This window comes from Ptychodera flava, chromosome 14, assembly GCF_041260155.1.
Source record: "Ptychodera flava strain L36383 chromosome 14, AS_Pfla_20210202, whole genome shotgun sequence".
Taxonomy (NCBI): domain Eukaryota; kingdom Metazoa; phylum Hemichordata; class Enteropneusta; family Ptychoderidae; genus Ptychodera; species Ptychodera flava.
In genome coordinates this window covers 18,400,294-18,415,400 of record NC_091941.1, presented here as the reverse complement: position 1 = coordinate 18,415,400, position 15,107 = coordinate 18,400,294, and the positions used below count along the sequence as shown (strand labels likewise).

Genomic DNA, 15,107 nt, shown 5'->3' with positions numbered 1-15,107 from the left:
ATCAAGACAGAAAACACCAATTTAGTCGCCTGGCCCCCCAACTACTGATCGCATGAATCACTATCATTTCTGCTGACCCTAATGGCACAAAAGAAGCTGGAAATGCCGCTTCAGCCCAAGATGTCAAATAAAAAATCGAAAGACGGAACTGGCAGAAATTTCATACATCTTCATCATTGCAATTTGCAGTGTGTTTTTAATGAAATTTTTGAGTTGTCTGATTGTATTGAATGGGCCATTAAGTGAAGTAGTGTTTAGTGACCTGGGTTCTTGGCTTACTCAGGCTGGTTTCATTAGAGTCAAGTCTAGCTGAAACTGATTTGCTCCACTAATTTCCTGCTATCTGTGTGCCCTAACTGGCCTGGTTGTAAATGCTTTAATTTTCTGGCCGAACGAGCATCTCCCGGTTTATTTTTTATTCTCATACGGACACGTTTCCCCGGCTACTAATGAGCATTAATCAGACCACTTTGCAGTGTGGGCTACATTCTTTTTTGTTGCTTAGTAGTCTGCTAAGTGTCACCCTATACTGTGAACTCCTAAGGGGATGTGGATGTTGAAAAGTTACGGATGCGACATCACAGCAGCAGGGGTATCATTACTGACTGACTGTACATGAGACGAGCGGCAAACCAGGTGCTCAAGCGGCATGTTTTTTTTTTCTAAATACATCAGTCTACTGCCGCTATCTGAGCTGACATCTGGGCATGCAAGAATGTCTTGATTGGAAGTCCGCTCATTGCCGCAGTTTCATCAAAACAAGATGCGAAATTATTTTTGCCGTCAGTTTGTTTCCAGCCACCTTCAGAACTCCCTACAATGTCGTTTTACTTGGCATTTCTGAATGTATACGAATGAAATAAACCTACACCGTGGGCGGCAGAGTCAGCACAGCATGGATTAAACACTGAAAATAAATTTAGAACTTGATTATAGAGGCGGACTTGCACCCTCAACCGTACAAGGCTTTAAGTTCTCCAAGTCTGGTGAGGGAAAAGAAAATGACTCAGTCACGACCTAAAGCAAGGATGATACCGTGGTGAGAAAATGATAATGTTTAATGGGTGCTATCAAACAGCAGCGTTCTGGCCTTAACCATATTTGATTATTCTAATCTTGACAGCAATTTCTTTGGCCGACACTGCAGCTTACGCTCTACAAATTTGAAAATTTTCGCTCTTCACGGTCTGATTTGCTCAGCGGTTAGGGAAGCATGCAGATGAACTGACAATCTAGGTTGAGTTAACATGTCTAAGTGACGTGTCGGCCGACCGTACACCTGAGGCACGAATACATCCATTTGGCATGCATTGCAATATATCTTGCCTAGGGGCACTCGCAACCCTAACATTGTCATCACTTCTGAATCATTAGGCAAACCTAATAGTTCACCACTCAAGCACTGATTACTTTGCCAGATAGCTTCCAAAATTGTCCCTAATTCTCAATTTTACTAATTTTTCATTATTTGAGCCTTGGGGGCTGGCAGTGCGCTGGGCCCGGCTGATATTGGCCTGTCCCCAGCTGGATGAATGAAATCGGTGTCGAGAAAAGGAGAAGGGAGAAAAAAGAAAGAGCAGAGCAGAGATCTAATAGCATCGGGACTGCGCTGAATTTGATTATTATAATCACCGTAATCACTTATGCTAATTAAAAGGGTTAAAATAAGTTTGAGTGACCTGGGCATCCATAGTAATTTCTGTGTGTCTGCCCCCGACTTGTAAATTTTAAAGAGGATCACTCCAATGGCTGATATCTGATGCATACTAATTCCCTGCGTATGATTGATAAAAACCTCAACACGTCCATCACGTCAATACTCTATTGCTGATACAAGCTGACGGTAAAACGGTTATAAAATTACAAATTAGACATACTTATTTGAATAGTATGTGACCGAAATACATTGATAGGAAGTGATCTAACAAAGCACATGATACACATACAGAATATCACTTATCCGAGATGTGTCACCGAAAGGGAAAAAAGAAACACATGCATGTCCTTTCATGCAAAACACAATTTCCGCTGATCTTTGACTCAGCTACACAAAAAGAAGGATAGTGAACAAGAAACTTCAAGTTCTTTGAAGACGCCTAATTATCATTCAAACTGACACATTTTGCGTGGCTGACCTGAGAAATCAGATCTGATGCCAGTTCTGTTACAGAAATGAATGACTGATGTTTCTGCAATGAAAAACTTCTTGTTTAACAGATTCAGACATGATTTTTTTTAGGGGGAGGAGATGATTTTTACTGTGACGTCACCCTTTTTTTACGAAAGGTTTTTCAGCATTTCCACCTCAATGACGTCAAATCCTTCACAGAACATACATCTATAATGAGACGGGTAATGTCGTTGTTAATGGAAGAATTACACCAGCCGCTGCCACCAAATCAATGGAAATCTAAAACACAGCAACCACCCATCGCTTGAAATGCATTTCAAATGACTAGCGTAGAGTAATTACACACTCCTAAAACACGGAGCAATCCATAATCAATGAACACGTCCTTAAATGTAGCCCCTGAGTGCAAACTCATTACCACCAATCCACTAAACACCACACCTTGAATAACTTTGAATCAATCAACCATTAATCTAACAGTGGGCAAAGTGATTTTTTTTTCTCGGGTGTGACAAACTTTCTCTGTTTTTCATAAAGAAAAGAAATCAAAATACGGAAATGAACATTTCAACATTTTTTTTATTTCTTTCATACGTGCGGACAGTGAAACACAGAGTTTAATATCAGTGGCTGTGAATATCAGCGAAGGGTTTCATTATTGTCAAACGGAATATTCCAATTGACAGATATGACAGGAACGGCAGAAGCAGCGGCTCACTTACGAATGCTACTTCCAGTCTTGTATTAATAGGAAATATTCATACTAATCAGCTGAGGTGGGTCTTTTTTTTTCCCTCCCTTCTTCTCCTTTGCATGAGAGGACAAGGTAGATTTCCGTTTGTAGTGGATCTGCGTACAAATCTGAAGTGACGGCACAATTCCTTGGAGTCTGCGATCACGCTTGTCCATTTCGCTGCTTGGCGAATGTGTGAAACAAACAAGTCAGTCACTTTGCATTTCCCCTCAAGCTTCTAACTGTTAGTAATATTTCCAACCAGTTATTACCAACTTTCCTCTGATAGAGCGATAATAAAATATACGAGCTTCTTTTCTTATGTTGTTGTACAGAAATAGTTCAGGAGTACATGTACTTTGAATGATAAATGGCAAAACACTGTTGCCTGCTTTGATCAAAATTATGAAAGTTCAGTAATTGTTAGCATCTTGAAGCATTCTATTGATTAATTTTGCTGCTTCGATATCTTTATGATTTTCAAACTTTAAGGGCTACTAAAAGTCTCATAATGAAACAAGCAGTTTACACAACGCATCCACAACTGAAATCATATCAATATTTTTGAACTTGAACCGTGTCCTTGAGCAGTTGAGTCATTTCAATGGCAAAACACTTCTAATTGCAGGTTAGAACATCATAAATATGGAATAGCTCGTTCACAGAAGACACAATCTGTTGATTATTATTCTCGATGACATTACAAAAATGACATACACATACACGTAATTGCTTGTGAATTTGGCCTGAACGTATCACCACATATTAACACCGAGAATGTTAGCTTAGATAAGTAAAAGTCTTTCTGCTGGCACATTCCCTTAAACAGAAGATGTTACACCAGTAAAAATCCAACCAAGCTAATATTTGCCGTTGTAATTCTCCCAGTTTACATACCACATGTGAAGTGGCATCAGTATAAAGTGCCTAAAAAAAGCACAAGTCAAAAAAACTCCAAAAAATTGTATGTTTCCGCCGTAAGAGAATGGTAATCTGTCTGTTGTCATGGTAACAACCCTTTTGATCTTCTATTAGTGCAAAGTTGTCCAGGAGAGTGTTTTTGATTGCGATATCTTTGAAGCTTTGTCAGACAGACTGGAACTCGGCCTATTCAACAAAGAAGACAAGCGAGGGGGAAAAAAAACAGAAAAGGAAAAAACCTTTATCCAATTTTCTGATCAGAACTTGTACCAACAGTCTTTGACACTCGCCCCCTGGTTAAGCTGCTATGCTAAGATAAATTGCGCCGGATAAATAAAAGTATTTGCAGAGCGAAGTGTTGATGGCATCTACCCAGGGGGAAGGTTAGCTAGCGGCAACCCTCAGGGTTCTACCTACAACAAATTCAATCAACGCAACCCTCAAAAAGGACCTGGCAAGTCACCAGAGGCCCGAATTTCAATTCAGGAGACGCACAATCGGCGAGGAGTTTAAACTAATGGTTCAGTTGCAAATACACCTCAAGCTTAGAATTGGAAAGGAATTCGCCGCTTATTTCAAGCTTTCTTCCCAGTGTGCCTTCTTTTGAGTTTCAATCATCCATCAAGAGTTGTTTGTTAGTCTTGAAACCCATCAATGGCTACAGGCAATTATGAGTGGCTCGCAGAGTCGTTTGGCTTCTCTGGAATGAGCTGTGTTTCTCACACTGGTGATTCCATGGTATATTTCCATGCTGTCAACAGATCTAGTGTCCGAGAAAAATAAGCATGTACATTGTATATTCTACATATATATTGTTCGGACAATAAATCCACATTTCTGCCCGTGACATTTTGAGTGTCCAGACATCATACTGACACTCATAAAATTCAGACTGACTGTTGTATTTTAGCTGCACAGAACTTTGAAATTTTCACCATACTACGCTATCGCAATAACAGATTAAAAATAAGCTTGAAAAAGTCACAAAAACGAGCCAACATTTTTTTCCCCAGCGTAAGGAATTAATGACCACCAAATATTCCAACTTGTTGTGAAATCCTTTGATACACTGAAACAATATTTGAAAAGTAACCGTTCTATTACACTGGAATTCCTTCAATACTATATCTAATCCAAAGTGTTTTTTCATTCTTGCAAACACGTTCAGTGTAAAGTCTGCCTTCATCTGTGTTTTTTTTTTCAAAACCCATTCATGTCTTCCATGGTCTACCTCTGTGTAATCCCTGGACTGTGAATACAGTCTGTCCTCATTGTTCAATTTTTTTTACAACAGTGGTGGGATGACTAAGCACCATACAAAGTTGATTTTTGTTTCAACACTGAAGCATTCAAGAAATAAAAAAAGACAATATGTGTACTTGCATTTGAATTAATTACTTTAATTACTAAAATGTTTACTGAAAGTATATGTCAACTCTAAAGTGTCATGAAAAGAAATTCCATCCCACTTGAAGAAATTGCATCTAGCCTTCAGTTTTTTGACAATACCAATAAAAGAAACATATCATAATTTCGTCAGGGACCTGTGGTTATGCAACAAATCAGGCAAATTCAACTTGAAAAAGTCTTCTGAGGTAATGACGAAAAAATTACCTCTCTTTTGTGATAAATAAATAGATCAATATATAAATAAACAAATAAATTATGAATGGGACCAATAAATAAATGAATAATATTTCTAGCCCTTTCAACGACATCATTTCGTTTGATCCAACCAATTTTCACCGTATGGTTGTAATGCAGAGTAAATCCGGGTGACAGTGAAAGTGAAGTTCAGGCTGCATTATGGAGATAATGCATGGCAACAATGGACTTTCACGGCGCCAGATGTGTGACATCGTGGCATGCAGGCATCTCCTACATAATGCAGAGGGCAACGGAACAAAATGAATCGCTCTGGAATTTGCAAATCTCATTTGGTAATTTACTCTGAGAACTTGTTTAAAACCGGTCACTGTCAGGAGAAAGGGGTGAAAAAACAGCACTCTGATCAAAGATTCACAAATGTTGAAACACCGAGCCACAAATACAACTAACTAGCATTTTCTGCTGCAGTCTCCAGGAATCCGATCACCAAAGCAACTCTGCAGTGTCCATGATAAAGGCATGTGCAAAAAAATACAACTCTGAAACCTGACTTTTCACCTAAATTTCACAAAACCATTTACACAGCAACACCGACGTGAAAAAAATATCTTTTACCCTTCTTAAATAAAGCTGATGACCATGTTCCCTAGACAGACAATACAGAGCACCTTATTCTTGTGCAGGACTTATGACTTGTCACAGAGTATTTAGTTTTATTGCCTACTTTTACAATGTGGATATACTATCCAGCTACAGCGAGCCGATGAAACTGCAGAACGGTCTTTGGTAAGTTGTTTGTTTGTTTGTTTGCGCAATAACAGACAATAGATTGGAGGGACTTCCCACCAGTACTGTACCTTAGTGTCACCTACGTACAAGTGTACATTTGGTGGCATTTAAGATCAAGGGGGTGCTAAACCGATACATGTACTACTCTCATTGTGGGCGCCTTATTACAAGCACTCATGCTCAAAACATACCTGGAGCAACAAGGCACTCTAACTTGCAAACACATGCTGAAGACCTTACAACAATACAACCCAAGTTGTAAATGACTTCTCGCTTGTTCCTTGTGAGAAGGTTGACTGGGAAAATCTAAAGAGAAAACAAAGGATCAACTTCTTAAACTGATATTTCTCAATTTTTACCGAGAAAGTTATGCAGAATTTCCGAGAAAAGTGGAAGGGGTAATGTTATACATTGTGTTCCATTCTAACATGTGATCCTTGGATGGAATAAGAAAACATCCTTTGTAGTGACGTGCCTTCCATGCCTCTGAGTCAGGGAATGAAAAAGAAAGAAAAAGGAAAAAAAAAATGAACGTGTGACTTGCATCTCAAAACTGTCAAATGAACACATTCTGTCCATCTCGAATGCTCATATTTGCATGTCTGAACCAGTGAATGTGCTTATTTACCTGTAAACACCACTAATTGCACGGAATTGAATTACCTCGCTTGAAATCCACTCAGGGTGCACAAATCTAATGAATGGATTTTTCTCCTGGGCAAGGCAACAGTCAGTCACACTCGCGGACAGTTGACGCATCAAGACTGCTCACACGAACGGTAAACAATTCGCCTGACTCTGTCCAACGTGAATGACTTGTCAAAAGTCTACCTGGTCCTGATTGACAGCCATGAGGAACAATCATGACATAACTTACATGCGCTTGTTGACTGCTTCTCATACAAAAAACTAATTACCGGTCAGTTTTAATTTACAGCGTCAGCCATACTAACATCTGTTTCAAGGCAATCTTTCGCACTGCATAATTATGCAAAGGTTCAGTTCCCTCCATTGCATGATATGTTCCCAGAATAGCATACAACGGACGATCACACTCAATCCAATTATCACATCTGCGTTATACATTTAAATGAGACCTTGAAATAAGCCATGTTACTGCACTATCTCTGATGCCTATATGCAAATTGACAACATCAGTAATATACTGTCTCAATACAGGACAGTAGCGTTCCAATTTTGCTGGGAGAGTACGGGTCATTTACCTGAAACTAGAAGGGCAAACCTCATCAGTATATTGACATAATGATGGACAGTGTTATAAGCAGGGGCTGATATTGATTTATGTGGCTAATTCAACATCGGGCAGAATTACATTTCATAACGGAAGAGCTGCCATTGTGATGATATATCAAAAACGGGGCCAGTATTAAATGCATTGGCTGTTGTCACTGAGCTGTCACAGTTCCCCTCAACCACAGAACTCAGACTACGGTCTATGCTGTGAATGCATATGCCAGAAAGGACTGACCATCACAACTGTTGCTTTTGTAACACCTCAACAGACATCCATCGTCTTGAAAACATGATTGTCTCAGTATTTCTTATGCATGATGTTCAATGTGAATAACACAACGTGTTGCACACCTTTGGATTCAGGTCCACATTATGTACACACAATGAGGATAAAGTGACTGAGAGCCAAGCGGTACCTTCAACCACTGGTCAAGGGTACACCACACATAACCTCTGAAACAATGAAGGCTGTCTATCAAGGTATTGGGTAACAACCAGTGATGACATCATTTGACCTGCCTACAAGCCGTCTCGTTACCAGCATGTCTGTCAGATTAAAATCGGGTATCAATCATGAATGTTACATTATATCAAGTTTTCATTCCTTGACATTTTTTGATACATTTTGTTTGTTTTTTCTCTGTAAATTACAGGATGTCATTGTTAATTTGCTACTTCATGAATTATGGATCATATTAATATAAGGTATACTTTTAGAACAAGGCCATCAAAGAGCAAATAGATGTTGTTGATGTGATATGGGAGACTTTACAAACACAAAAATCTACCCCCAAAAAGCCAGTATTTAGGGTGACTCACAAAAATTAACAACAATTTTCTTCACAGCTGCTGTACCTCAATATTTCACTAAGAAACCATCACCAGTTAATAGAGATAGATTCCTGTGTTGTCAATTAAGTTATCTGATTTGTATTTTTCCTAATCATGGTGGCATCAGTAGACATATCAGTGTTCTGGAATTTACCATGTACTATTCTTTTCATCACGAAGGCCAGGGTCGGTTTATCGGCTTGTATGTACTACATCTGAAAACCCCATAGCATTCTCAACCTGCAAGCAAGAACTGATCAACACAAGTTTGAACAGAAACATCACAATAGGATTATCTGAGATGGTATTGAAAACTGTTAATACAACTTGTTGATTGCAGATGGAAATATGGTCTGCCCAGCAAAATCACACTGATTGCAATTGTGTCATTAGTAACTAAGTACTGCGATACATAAAGACATACACTGCGGTCGGCAAAAATTTGGATGTTTTTATCTATGTACACCTACCTTTTTCACTGCAGCTTGGTGAAGGATATTTTGACATTTGATTTTATATTTTCAATCAGAACATCGGTTTTATCAAAGTAACAATATTCCCATTCCTGTCAGAGAAGTATCCAAAAGTCTCACCAAAAATCTTTTTGACAGATGTTTATTTATGCATATTAATAATGGAACCATGACATCATAACAAATCAACCTTGGCTTATTAAACCCTTTGAACATCATCAGTCAATTTTTGTTGACTTTATAGACAATTTTCTTGCAGATTTTTCCCAAAATTTTGGTCAAAACCTGTAGCTATTGAAACATTGCGTCTATTTGGTCCAAAACTATTGAAACAATTTCAGAAAATTTCATAAAAATTGGTAAAATGTTGTACTGAAATTTGAGTGGAAAATATTACAGCACTCAAAGGGTTATAATGTGTGTTGCAGGAAGTACCTATATACAGGTAATTTGGAAGATATATAAGACTAGTAACATGTACAAATAAATAATTCAGCCCATTATCAAAGATTTAGCATGACATGAGTTGGGAGAATCTATTAAAATCACAAAGTCCTTGCACAAGTTGGCAGGGCGAGTGAAATTATACAAGTGAAGACTGGAAAAAACAATTTCAGTGAAAAAATAAAATTTTCAAGATAAGTCCCAAGTGTATTTTGTTGTTTTTTTTCCAATACAAAGAACAAGTGTCTAGAACAATTCAAGTTGTAAGTTGTCCAAATATCAAAAGTAAAAGTAATTCCAACCAGACGACATAAAGACTTTGTCGCAACATGGTCGCACATTGAATTTTGTTATGTTCTGACGTCATCACTTTGTAGGGCACATCACAACCTGAATCGCGCAAGCCTGTACTTTCGCGTACAGTAACGATGTAAACACAGATTGACTCGTTTGAGGAATAATAAAGCTCTTTTCAAAAAAATGATCTAGGAGCAACCTGAGACTGATCTGAGATTACTAGTACCATGGAATGGATACCTCGATCCTTTGAGCTGCATGGAGCAAGTAATGTGTTGCTGGCCGCTCGTAAATTTACTGGGGTAGGGTTAGCCTGGATCCCCCATTCTCCGCTTTTGGCCTTCGTCCGGACTGTGGACGAAGGCGAAAAGCGGAGAATGGGGTCAAACTAGCCAAAAGCGGGGAATGGGATCCAGGCTAGGGTATCGGGCACTGCACTGCAACAGAATGCCAATTCGGAATGGTCAGAACCGGAAGCCGAAAACACACTCGGCCATTCAACCCCATATCTGATTTTCAGCCACGGTCACCCCACAAAGCCTTCGGCCCCGGCCGCGGCCTGAACCTCTTCCTCAAGCAACTTCACTGGTACATGGTAAGCGTAAATTTTGGTTTATTGTCCACTGTAACGGTGTAAACCACCAGTCATAAACAGCAGACGGTGTATGCCTTACCTGACCCCTGACCTTCAAGGGACTAACCCAATCTTCCAGTCTGAGAGCTTCTCTCCACATCCCTCAGTCGGGTTCCACAGGTGCTACGAAGCGTTGCTTAGATAGTATCGAGAGATCGACCATGAAACTAGTGCTGGGTATCTTCTTCCCCTATTCGAACAACCAAAACCATGTTGAGCGATCCTAGAACTTGCTTCTGGGAAACCGTGACAACACTGCAGTTTGAAAATGGCGCTGCGCTGTACGCTGTGTTGAGATGGATATTTGAACCGGATGCTAATATTTCTAGGTCACATGACCTGGTCGACTTGTGACTGTACAAGATCTAAGCATGCTTAGTGTCTGCCCCTGTCAAAAAGAGGGCCTGGGAAATGGGAAATCTGTACACAGGCCTGTTCAGGCACACATCTCTTTCAAAAATGGAGACCGAAATGTTTGCATTAATATTTATGAAATATAGAAATCTAGGTTACACAGCTGGTTACATCTGTTATTCAGGGACACTTAAATAAATGCGGCCGTGGCATGAAGGTCTAACCTTATATATTAAAATATAAATTTATCAAAAATATTAATGTTTTTTACCTCACCTCCATGGTAGACCCTATGTTAAAAGCACAGTCCCCGGAGGGACCGTGTTATAAACATGTTGATTTTAATTATAGCTTGTGCTCAGTCTTCCTCTAGAATGTGACGGGTATAATTTCCAGCAAACATCAGACGTGTAGGCCCCCTACGTGCATGAACAAAACAAACCACAGGGGACCCAGCAATCTGGTTTTTGTTGTTGTTTGTATTATTGTATTTATATGTTTACATTAGTCGTGTTGTTGTTTTTCTTTACCAATAAAATTCAACGAACATAACTATTGTGATTTTGTTGTTTCAAACTGTAGATGTCATGAGAAACAGTATACGTTATCATTATTTGACCTATTGCAACTCTCTCCAAACGTACACTCGTAGAGTGTACGTTGGGAGCGAGTTGCAATTGCATTGGGTGAAATAATGATAGCGTCCTTATAGTGTTTCTTATGATAACTACATTTCGTTTGAAACAACAACAACAACACAATGGGGGCACAATGGTTATGTTCGTTGAATTTTATTGGTCAACAACAACAACAACAACAACAACATGACTAAAATAAACATAAACAACAATACAATCTAGGTTATTCTCGATGTGAATATGCGATATGGCGTATAGCGTGCGCCATCAGGATGGATTTCCGGGCAACTGGGTTAGAATGCAACGGTCAACAAATCACTTAGGTCCTGCGTGATGACATCTATAACAAGGCAAAATTAGGCGATGAGTTTGAAGACTATTTCAATATTGCTGGGCGCACTGATCATAAGAAGTACATTTAGACATGACCCCCCCCCCCTCTCCCTTCCCCTCCCGAGTGATCTGTTCAATGTTAGGAAAGTGGACTGTTTGCTATTCTATCGGGTTTGGAAGTTAGTTTAACATTTCAGCTTATTTTCAAACATCACATCCATAGAAAGTTTATTTTATTCCTCGCAAGGCCCCCGAAAATACCTCACGTTGATGATTTTCATTCATTCATTAGGCTACTGTCTATGAACAACTTTTACACCATGTTACACCGAACAAACAGCAAAAGAACCCCAAAAAATAGATTTGTGACAACATAGACTTGTGACATCAAGTTTACGTTCGATATTCTGTATCATGTCAGTTGGACTTTTTGTAAAAGATAAGTTTGATTTTGTGTCTTGGGGATATATATTATACTTTCATTACAAAAGTGTAGTTTACGGAACGATGTTTATCGACAAAATGTGGCATGTGGAAGGCCGTATCTGATTTTAAGGGGCTGGTCATTTATCAGAGTCATCAATGAAAGCAAATTGGCAAATATGATAAAAAATTCGAAGGAAAACAATGGGCTAAAACAATGTAAAGACTCAATGTCAACAACAACTAATACGAGAACCAGGAACTTAGAGCTGCCCCTTTAAGTCACAGACAAGTATATTTTGTATATAACAAGGTACTTCCAAGATGATTTTCACTGCTGTCTATCGCAGATAAGTGCAAGTGGTAGGAGTCTGACGCGAAGAGCAACTTGCAGTTTTTGTATCGCTTCCATCATACGTAGAAAGTTTATGCATGCATAGGGAGAAGGCCACGATCCACAGCGATGACTACGGTCTGTTTTGATAATGTGCGCAGTTCACTCGAAAGAATATGGTCTATCGAAAAATGTGTATTTTCAATGACAGGTTCAAAGGTGCGACACTAGTACGGGAATATAAATAAGTATTGCTGGTTGACTGCCGTGCCTGGGGATTTGTGGATATTGAAACCCCAGACTTGAAAATGGGAAATGAGTTTCACGAAAATATGCGTGATGGGAAAATGTCTTACGATAAAGTAACTTTGCAGGGCTATATAGCATTACGACGGTCGTGTACCTTCATTTTGGAGTGTCCAATAACAGAGCTCGCAAAAAAATTGACATTCCGCACTGTCATGTATTTGACAGACAGTAATATCAACAACGCTTTTTAAACAATAAATATCAAATAACGCTATTTGCATTACTAACTATATCGTAAACTCTGTGGATGTTTCTTGGCATTATGGGTATTTTACGGGGAGGGGAGAAGGGAAGCTGCAATTTAACTTTATACCCATGCGTACCCATGCATACCCTATTTATTAAAACTCTAAGCTGTGGCCAAAAGATATGCGCAGAAATGAATTGACATGCTATTATGGCATCGCGCCGAGAAATGATTGAGATGTCAATATGGTAAATTACCGACTAAAAATGATTATTTTTTTCTTGTGTATATTTGCCCGATTTATTGCTTGTCAATTGTGTCTGGGATAGTTTAAACGAATTCACTGTGAATTATTTTACCTTGAAATCTTCCAACCTTCCCAGAAATCAAATGGTCCATCCCGAGGCAACAACGAACAGGGTTTCTAGAACATGACTTCTCGACTCAGGGCAAGCATGTCGGGGGCTGTTTTACCCCGCTAAACATTGTGTCTTTCAAGGTCTACGACCCGGAGAAAAGTACAAAGTTCGGTGACATTTCCTCTTTCATATGGATGTCTTTAATACGTGCGGAAAAGTGTCCAGGGTTGACGTGTCTCAAATAGTATACAGGTCGGGTTGCACGAAACTGCAACTAGCCCCATTATTTGGAAGCTAGCGGAAGTGGGCAACGTGCGTGTTACAAGCCGTTTCTGCATGCACTCTTCCACCAGTTGCAATAAAGAAAACATAAATGTTTTGGTGGGTTTTTTCTTTCACACACTGGATATTTTTCGACAACAAAGTCTTCATGACCTAGATGACGGTGTACGTTAATCATTGACAAAATAGTTTGTTTCTCACATTCCCATCAGGACCAGGTTAGTTGATCCATGAGTCGTGTTAGGCATATAGATGACCTCTCCAAAACACATCATAATAACATTTGTGTTATCTGATCTAAGAAGTTATATTAGTGTCCTACGCAGGGCATATTCAATATTGGCTCGGCTCATGTCAGATGGTTTAGGGACGACATCAAAAGTTCTATGTCGGATAGAAAAACTTAATCATTTAAGTTTGGAGGGGGTTAGACCCAGATAAGTTTCAATCCGACGAATCAATTTAAGGTAAAAAATCGCCAATGATATTCATACGTTGAAGTCATCGGATCAAGTTTTGTTGCGACTAGTGTGTGTCCTTCTTTGCTCTCTAAATTGACCATACTCGTTTGCTTAGATTTAACTTGAAAGAACATGGTATTTTTTTTCAATTCAAGTTGGTTAAGTTTCTAGAGGGGTTGAGGGGTCGGGAGGAAAACTAAGGGAATTAAATTTGTTTACCCTACATTGAACTTTTGACGTTGCCCCTAGGCGTAGCGACCCTGTTTTAAGTTCCAAAACGACAATACATGTGTACCGGTTATAAGAGTTTCCAGTGTCTTCCCTTTTGTTCGTTCAGGAGAACGTAAAGATTAAAATATCTGAAATTTGTAGAATACATGTATAGTTATTTCTCTGAAAGCTAACAATACTGAAATTTGGTACTCAACATGAATAGGGTTAATACCCGGATGACTCGGTCTGTGCTTATTTTATGCGTTATATTATATCGACACCGACAAGGGATATCCTTTGTACCTTTGTATTCTATCAAATTTCTAGTATGGCGAGATGATACACAATATGAAAACGAGGCCAGAACAACTGAACTCTGTATTGACCCGAATAGGTATCAGATAACATGTGTTAACTAGGAGGGCGGAGCTAACCTGGAAACCGGAAGACAAATTGGTACCAGTTTATTGCAGGCCGTCCGGGGAGTGGCTTAGCGACCGACTGTAAGGGCCATCGCTGAGGACATCCCTTTCGTTCACGTGCACTTTTTAGTTTGACATGTTATGAATGTAACAAAACATAAAAACAAGCCACGCCTAGGTGCACATGTGCGCCTAGGCGGACTGTTGTTATAGGAAAATAAAAAAGTTCATGTATTTTGAGAACAATGCACCTCATGACGTTTGGTAAAGTCACCGGTTGGTTTTGCTACCGGCTTTTACACAATTCTATAAATAGTGTTCTTTCTGGCATTTAACAGCAGACGGAAACTCTGCCTTGCGTTCTATTCCTAATGTGCCACTCCGTCTGATGTCTGTACATCAACGTGCGCAAATTCTTTTTTAATATCTCACCATGCACAGACGCATATTACACCTTCTCTGGGACTCTTGCTACTTTCGCCAACGACCTTCGTTCCAGCGTTTATCAGTGAAGTTTAATCGCAATTTGGGGTTTACGGAATGTAATTCGAGTGATGCTTCAGAGAAAGTACAATGTTATTGGCATGAGATACAAAGTTTATTAACGACTGATTTCACTTTTCCTATTTTCATCGTGTAAACTTGAATTTTGTAATCAACAAGGTCCAATGTGCTAT

The 15,107-nt window shown here is 39.2% G+C and overlaps 1 protein-coding gene across 4 annotated transcripts in view; it reads right to left on the bottom strand.

Moving 5' to 3' along the window:
- LOC139149616 (B-cell lymphoma/leukemia 11A-like) overlaps positions 1–10,392 on the bottom strand; it is a 79,158-nt gene extending 68,766 nt beyond the window's left edge. For 2 of the 4 annotated variants that reach the window (XM_070721449.1, XM_070721453.1), the window contains exons 1-2: positions 10,156–10,392; positions 8,738–8,832 (exon numbers count right to left, since the gene is read on the bottom strand). The gene's annotated coding sequence lies outside the window, so the exon portion shown is untranslated. Of the gene's footprint in view, positions 1–6,810; positions 6,943–8,737; positions 8,833–10,155 lie in introns of those variants that run through there. The other 2 variants (XM_070721450.1, XM_070721451.1) reach the window with 2 other exon arrangements.
- Between the last annotated feature and the right edge of the window lie 4,715 nt (positions 10,393–15,107).